Genomic DNA, 7,846 nt, shown 5'->3' with positions numbered 1-7,846 from the left:
GACATGAGCACTGGCGCAGTGTTACGCCAGGCCTCTGTGGTGTTTTTCTACTGTGGTTGCGGAACAGGATTTGAAAGAAAGTAAAACACGGCTCTCCTGCGTTTGGCCGCCGAAAGCACGTAGGGCTGACCAGGGTGACCACAGATGAAACCTTAAGCGTGGTAATAGTTTTGAATTTTAGGGTAGCTTTTTTCTGTGGGCAAAGAGGTTTCGCAGCTTTTATCCACCTGCTGTCTCTTTTTAATGGAGCACAGCATCCATTTTCAGTGTGAGTGAAATTCATTGGAGAGCCTTTTGAAGAGAATCCAGTCTTTGGTTTTTGAAAGCTTCAAGCTGATTATAGACCCTGCGCTGGATCCAAGTTTATGTCTGTCCTGAATCCTGGATTAATTAGAGTTCTGTGATACGGGCGAGAGGCCAAATGAATTTTGTAATCTGTCTTCTAATAAACAAGAACGTTCGGGGGAACGCTGCATTCCTTGGTTTTTGCTTCATTAGGACCATGCAGTTCTTTGGTGATAATATATAATAGGATTTCAAAGCACCCCATGTGGTATCCTATTCTGAGCACTTAGAAAAATTCACCCAACTTTTTTCTCCAAAGCAAATGACTATTTTTCATGATCTTCTGATTTAAATACGTACGACCCTGTGACCGAATGTTAAATTAAATGCCCCATTTAACACGGGCTTTCTTGTCAGATGCCTCTTTGTAGTCCTGGTCCTTCTAATCCGCCAGCAGGAAGCTGGGTGTTGTTGATGTCTGAGCTACACCAGCGGAGCTTCATTGTGTTGCTGTGACAGCATGTCCCTGGGCCTGGCCCCAGAGCTGTCAGGTCTTGCTGTCACACTTCTCAGTGGGCACGCCATGGCCAGCTCAGAAGAACTGTCAGGGGTCCTAAAGCCAGCACACAGTTAGCTCGGCCCCAAGATGCCAGGCTCGACTGAGTAGCGACAAGCCATGTCAGGGTCTAGGTTTCATGGGTGAGATGTGGCTTTGTCTACATGTCAGCGTGTCTTAAAAATCAAACATCACTCTGGCTTCCTTCCAACTCACTGTGTGCATTTAGTGTTTGGTTACAGTACAGACTGCGTCAAAATCAACATGAGCCTCTGGTAAAATATCAATGCCTGGTTACATTAAATGGTTACAGAATGTAAATACAACAACTAGAAAAACTGGCTTCATGTCACAAAGAATATTCCTCAATATAAAAAAATGTTTTTGCCATTTGGAGGGAGCAAATGTTTTTGAGAAGATGAAGCTATAAGAAAACAGCACTGACTGTAGTTTGTAAGAAGAGACTTTACACAGACTTTGACTTTATTTAGTCAAATAGTTTGTGTAATAAATGTATAACAGACTTATTTACAAAATATAATTTCTGTGCAAATTCCACACTGTAGAAAGGTTGATGTTTGTGACTCTTTAAAAAAGTAATGGGGCTTAAAAGTGTGCAGTAGTAATACTATCAAATACAGTATGTTACTTTAAAAGCATGAAATGATGTCCATCTCATGACGAAATACAGTGGCACTCTAAAGTTTCTTTCATTCATGATAAATGTCTATCCTTTCTCCTATCCCTTCATCTCTTGACTAATCCTTTGTTTGTGCAGCTCTTAGTCTTGTCATCGTCGTTTATTTAGCTGTTTTGACAATCTTAACAGAACTCTTCTAGCTGCACTGTTACAATCCTTGGAAAGCCCTTTGATGAGAGATTCAAAAGACTCAGTATTTGCAACCATAATCTTATTTGCTTTGTGGTAATAATTATGTTAAGCTTCACTTTTTCATACCTGAAGTGAAAGTTATGAATAGTCTCAATTCTTCAAGTTAAATTCATGTTGAAATTGTTCAGACTGATCTCAAAGAAAGTTGGGTTATAGTCACGCGAAATGTGATCAATTTATTTGTGTCCATGGCACGAAATTCAGCTTTTTTGTGCCTTGAGCACGAATGTCTTTTTCGTGTGAGTCGCACAAATTTCTATAAATAGTTTTCCTGTCCGTGGCACGACTTTCTTTTTCGTGGCATTTTATGTATTGTTTTCTGACTGTTTTTACCAATTTTCTTACCATTGTCGCTTGGGGTTGAAACCCAAACTTTAACCCAAACCCAAACTCTAACCCCAACTCCAGGCAGTGTTGCCAGGTTTGCGGTTTTCCCGCACAATTGGGCTATTTTTAAAATACAGTTGCGGGAAAAATTTCGGAGCCGCGGGTTGCGTTTTTTTGGGGGATAGTTTTATAATGTGCGGCGGCCACAAAAATTTTTATCTGTAGACTTATCAAATGAATGTTCTTTATTTTCCTAATGTGCATTAATCCCATAAGAAATACCTGTCAACCCAAGGACAGCTGCAGCGTCAGGAAGTCAGTGGAAAAGTGAGTGGAGGGGCACGTTTTGCTCTTAATATCACGTTAAAAACAAGAAATTACCTTACGTAAGAAGTTACGTCTATACTGAGAGGATATTTACACACTATGTGAACCCATCTTTGTATGATATTTTCAAGTTAAATAGAAAATATTAAATACATAGATAGTATGTTAAAAGCGCAGAGTTCATACTGTCTCAAAATGGCCTGGTTGGGTACATTTAACATTAAGATAATCTTAAGAATTGCTAAAGTAGAATTTTTTTGTTTAGAACAGAATAGTGTGTGAAAATAGAGCACTTTAAGTGCATTAAGAAAATGTTAATCTGCATGGAAAGTACATTGAAAGCAATAGTAAGATATTATTTTAGAGCCTTTGTTGTAATCCCGGAGTTTTCAACTGTGATTGGACAAATGTAAAAATTGGGCTAGTTTTCATTCCTTTTGGGCGGGTTTTAAGTTGTCATTGGGCTGGAAATTAGTAGTGGTCCTGTAGTTCGAGTGAAAACTACAAAAACTTGCTTTACGGCAGACCTACAATCCAATCACAGCCAGCTATGCTGCAGTATTTACGACAGTGCTAATGAACAATTACGCTTCTAACCTGTAGGGGGAGCAAAGGGCAATAACTCTTTAGTGTTGCTTTAAATGAACATGAAATATTTTCAGTCTTTATCTTCTACAGTAAGTTACTGGCAACCAGCTGCATAATTACAGCTATTTTTTTACAGTGACAGAAAATGTATAACATAATCCCAGTATGTAAACGGAAACCACAGTTGTTGGGAAATCATGTCACATACTCGAAAGCTGATTCTCATGAACAACTGATAAAAAAAGATGATGTTCACTTATTGACATGACATTGAAATTTAAAAGACCACACAAAAGCGAAAACAAGAGAGGTATGTGAATCTGTGGTCAGTACAATGCCATTATGACAACACATGGCTACAGATATACTGTACAGTGACATTTAAACCCATAAATTGTACGATCACATTTGTATTTATGATGGATGTTAATAAAACAGTAAAGCAAAACTGAGAGCTCAGTTGTAAAAAAATGTTGACAAACTCAGCCCACGCTTATGACATCATTTTCTCTGCCCAGAGGTTAAAGTATAGACGGTGCAAGAAGGAAAGGGTCTTTATTTTCTCACAGCTGTGAAGGGCAGTGACTCACACCAGAGCTTGTCACAAATGGTCGAGTTGTGACAGTTTAATTTATGGGCTGTCAAGTGTTCAGACAGACCTGTGTAGTCACAAAATGTGGGCGGGGTGCTTAGGTGGGCATAGGGAGAAAAAGAGTACCTTTGTTTAGCTGGATGAAGACATGGAATTACAACATATTTCTAGAGGTAAAACTGTGTTGCCAAACAGCGATGTTAAAAAAAATCTACTTCTAAGCACTGCTTGTCTTACTTCACTGCTTGGGTAATGGACAAATTTAAAAAAATATTACAGTATGCCTAATAATTGGTTTGTTTTGGCAAACTGAGAAGCTGCTAGCTTTAAAAGTGTCAAACAAAGTGAAAAAAGCACAAAATGTCTTGCCACCAAAACATGCAGAAACCATTTTAATTTGACATAACTGATGCCAAACCAGTCACTTTTATGTCAAAAGTGACATAAAAGACTAAAAGGCTCTAAAATTATGTTTGAATAAGTACAGGAATTGAATTTTTGTGGTGCTGGATGTTTTTGGCATACAGGTTAGGTTTCTTTTGACAGTTAATTACATTTACTTTTATATAAAATACATGAACTAAAATAGAATAAAAACAATAATCTTTGTTACACTCTTAACCGAATTAGTAATTACTAGAAATTTGTGTGGAAACCCGTTGCATTAGTATTCTTAACTAAAAGGCATTAGTTACTCAGGTGAACAAAAATAGTACATTAACTTAAAATAAACTTCAGTTTAAGTGGATTTATTTGTAATATCAGTTGCTCTGTCCAACATCTCCACTTAGTTAATTAGATTACTTTTTTTTATTTAATTTCCTTTTGTTGTTAGAAATGGTATTATAACACACAATTCATGACTGACTATCAGTCAATCATTGAATAAACTTGAATCTCCACAGAAACACATGACACTGCGTTTTTGACATGAATTGTCAGTACTGCACTGTAAACCTAAGTTAACTTAACTCAAACCATTTAAGTAAACCGGTTGCATTAGACCATTTAAGTTTTAAAACACATACATTTAAGTACTGTGCACTTGAGTCATGTGCAATTATGCACTTATATTTAAGTAGTGTGAACTTTAATATAAGTGCATAACTGCATTTGACTCAATTTGTTTAGTTCACAGTACTCAAATGTATGCGTTTTAAAACTAATGCAACCGGTTTACTTAAATGGTTTGAGTTGAGTTAACTTTTAGGTTTTACAGTGTGTGGAGAGAAATACAATAAAATGTGCTGAACAGGGTTCGTGTAACTAAACACTGATCACGTGAACGGTAATTATTATTTACAACAAAACAAGAGCTTAAACCTATATGACATTTAATTAACAAATATTTTAAATATTTAAAGTTCTTATCGATTTTTATTCTGTGAAAATAATCAAAATATTCAGGCGCAAAGGATTAGTTCCTCACAACATAATCTGATAATGTTAAGTTCAGTTTACTTAAATGTTTTAGTTTAATGTATTTTGTACGTTTAAAAGTTTAATGAACAAAAATTTTTAAGCATAGGTCCAAAACACACAATATTAAGTGATATTTACTTCATTGTTTAAGAAAAGACACTATCTGTATATTAACAGAATGTAAATTGCCAATGTATTGCAATTTATGATGTATAGCAATTTTATCACAATCTACTCTTTTTCAAAATTATAAATGGTGTTGTAATTCCTTCTAAAGCCATCGGAAATAATTGTGTTGGATAATGATATGGAAATTTACCTCCAATTTAACACGCTAAGAATCTCTAATAAGCACCTCTCCACCCTTTTACCGTGGCGTCTCGCCAGCTAAGAGACAGTGAAGTATCTACAGAACACTTCACCTGCCCTCTCCAAATAGAAACGCTGGTGTGTACTGACATTTCTTTAAACAACATGATAATCACAGCGAAGGCCGGGGGCAGTAGGGCAGGGGATGAAGTTTCCAACTCTCAGAAGAGGGGCATTCCTCTATTCTGGAGCCCAGAGCACTGGAGGTGGGACTGGGTAATTATAGGGAGACAAGACCTTTACCAGAACTGCACAAAAAACACCACTTCCACCTAAACCATGTCATATCAACTCTGATTTATTCAACAGTGAAAGGATTCCTTGTAAGCCCTAAATAAATTTTAATTGCTGTAAGCTGGTTAACACAGCAGCTTTAACTTTCTCTTTTCTCCTCCCCTCCTGCCCTCTTGTTTGGCTGGGAACTTTGAGGGGATTATGTATAGGTGCCGTTTTTGGAGGGGGTTGATGGGAAAAAATGAAGCGCAGAATGGCTCCCACAATTCGCACAAACCTGTTCTTGCTTCAGATGAAGCTGTCAGGCAAAATCACCATTAATATACTGTATTTTTTCTGTTAAAATGGAGGAAAGGCTCCATTTCATAATTGAGCAAAATTGCTTTGAGCCCTTGTCACATCACAAAATCTCTTTCTGACACTTAAATTAGGGGCTGTTAACACATCACCATTTTTGACTAAAAATGTGAAACATTTTATGTGTTTTGGCAATTCGTTCGCATTTCAGTGGACCTGAAAACAAAAACTTTTGAAAACAGGTCGAGTTTTTGAAAAATAAACTGTTATTGTTGTCTTATAAACTACAAAAACACACATTTGTCTAAAGCAGTAACATCATGCATATGCATGTTATGCCTTCAGACACTGTGTGACATAGAAAATAGCAATTGTAGTCACTTTTGCGGATCTGTGTAAAAGTGGGTTATCTAGACAACATTGTTATCTATACCTGAATCTTTTTTGGTTTATTGTTGTCATATAAACTGTACATGGCGATTTATACTTCTTTGTAGGACCAGTGCCATACTTATCTCATACAGTAGGTTGTGTGTAACTCTGCATAGCTTGACGCCATAGCCTCTGCAAAAATATAACAACGTTTAGAAATCTACGCAGACTGCAAGAGCTGTGATGTATCTGCAAAAACCCTTTCCATCAGGTCAAGCGTTGTGTTTCCTCATACGCATTTTCGCTAGCAACAGTAATAACAAACATGGACCAAGTTGAGAAGCGATGTTTAACAACTCAGGTTGCAACAAAAGTTGCTGTCTATTTATCTCTATCACTGCTGATGCTACAACATAGGCTACACAACAAGTTGCTGATGCTTCTTTGGCTTTGATACTGTGTATACACCAGAAACATGCCCATGGATTACTAGTGATCTGCATGTGTAACTGCACGTGAACGTGAACAACGACTAAGAAGTATAAATGAAACGTACACCTTAAGGTTATAGAGGCTATGGAGTATAGGTCTGACGCAAAAGTATAAATGAAGAGTTTGGTTCCAAAACGCAATAAATCCATTTTGGCTAATTTGGGTAAAAAATGTGTTTTCTATACCAAGAAAGTAACAAGATGAAAATCATTATTTTCTATAGGGTGTCAACAATAATTGATTAGGCGATGCGTCGCAATGCGTGAATGCACGATTCAGCATTGATGCAGCAAAGTGCCATAATCGATTATGTCACTGTTTCTTCTCTGGCCTCGAGTGGACAATAAAGTTGTGAAGTTTCAATTACTTCCGGGGGCATAACAACAACAATCAAGATGGCTGAGGTGGAGAGAGATGACCGCAATAGACAGGTAAATACAAACGCACCCTTTTCCGTGGAAAGCGGACATATGGGCACATTTCGGAATCTACGAAGTTAATGGAAAAACTAGAAAAGACTTACGCTTTGTGTAAAATTCTCATCTCAGGTATATAATTGTCATTGTCTTAAAGCTGCTAAGCTTCCGTTTTTGTTGAGAATAGTTGCACTTGACTTAACTACTTGAAAAAAGTTCAGTAATAAGTGGTTACTGTGTGTTGGCATGAATAATTTTATTGCTGGGTGCCCGTAACAAAAGTGTGAGTGACTTCTTTGTATTGCCTCATGACTGATGAAAAATTTGCCTTGTTGTGTATGTCACACCCCGGGGCTGGCTATTAATAGGCTAAGCCACGCCCCTTCATAACTTCCACCTCGAGGAGGTCCCCAAAGCCAACCCAATGACCAGACAACAACGAGTACAGGTAAGTATAAAATAAGAACTTTATTTATTTAAATAGTTAAAATGAACTTGGGAAATGGGAAAGGGGCAATTAAAACTAATACTCTCGGCTCTGTCCTCCAGGTAGGCCGTGACCCGAAAGAGTATCGGGAAAGGAAGGGAAGGGGGGCAACAGGGGTCCAGAGCACTGCAGACCGGGGGTGTGAGACTCGGCTCCTGTCTGGTCTTGACTATTCGTGGCGCCCTCCTCT

This window comes from Paramisgurnus dabryanus, chromosome 5, assembly GCF_030506205.2.
Source record: "Paramisgurnus dabryanus chromosome 5, PD_genome_1.1, whole genome shotgun sequence".
Taxonomy (NCBI): Eukaryota; Metazoa; Chordata; class Actinopteri; order Cypriniformes; family Cobitidae; genus Paramisgurnus; species Paramisgurnus dabryanus.
This window is presented reverse-complemented; position numbering follows the sequence as displayed.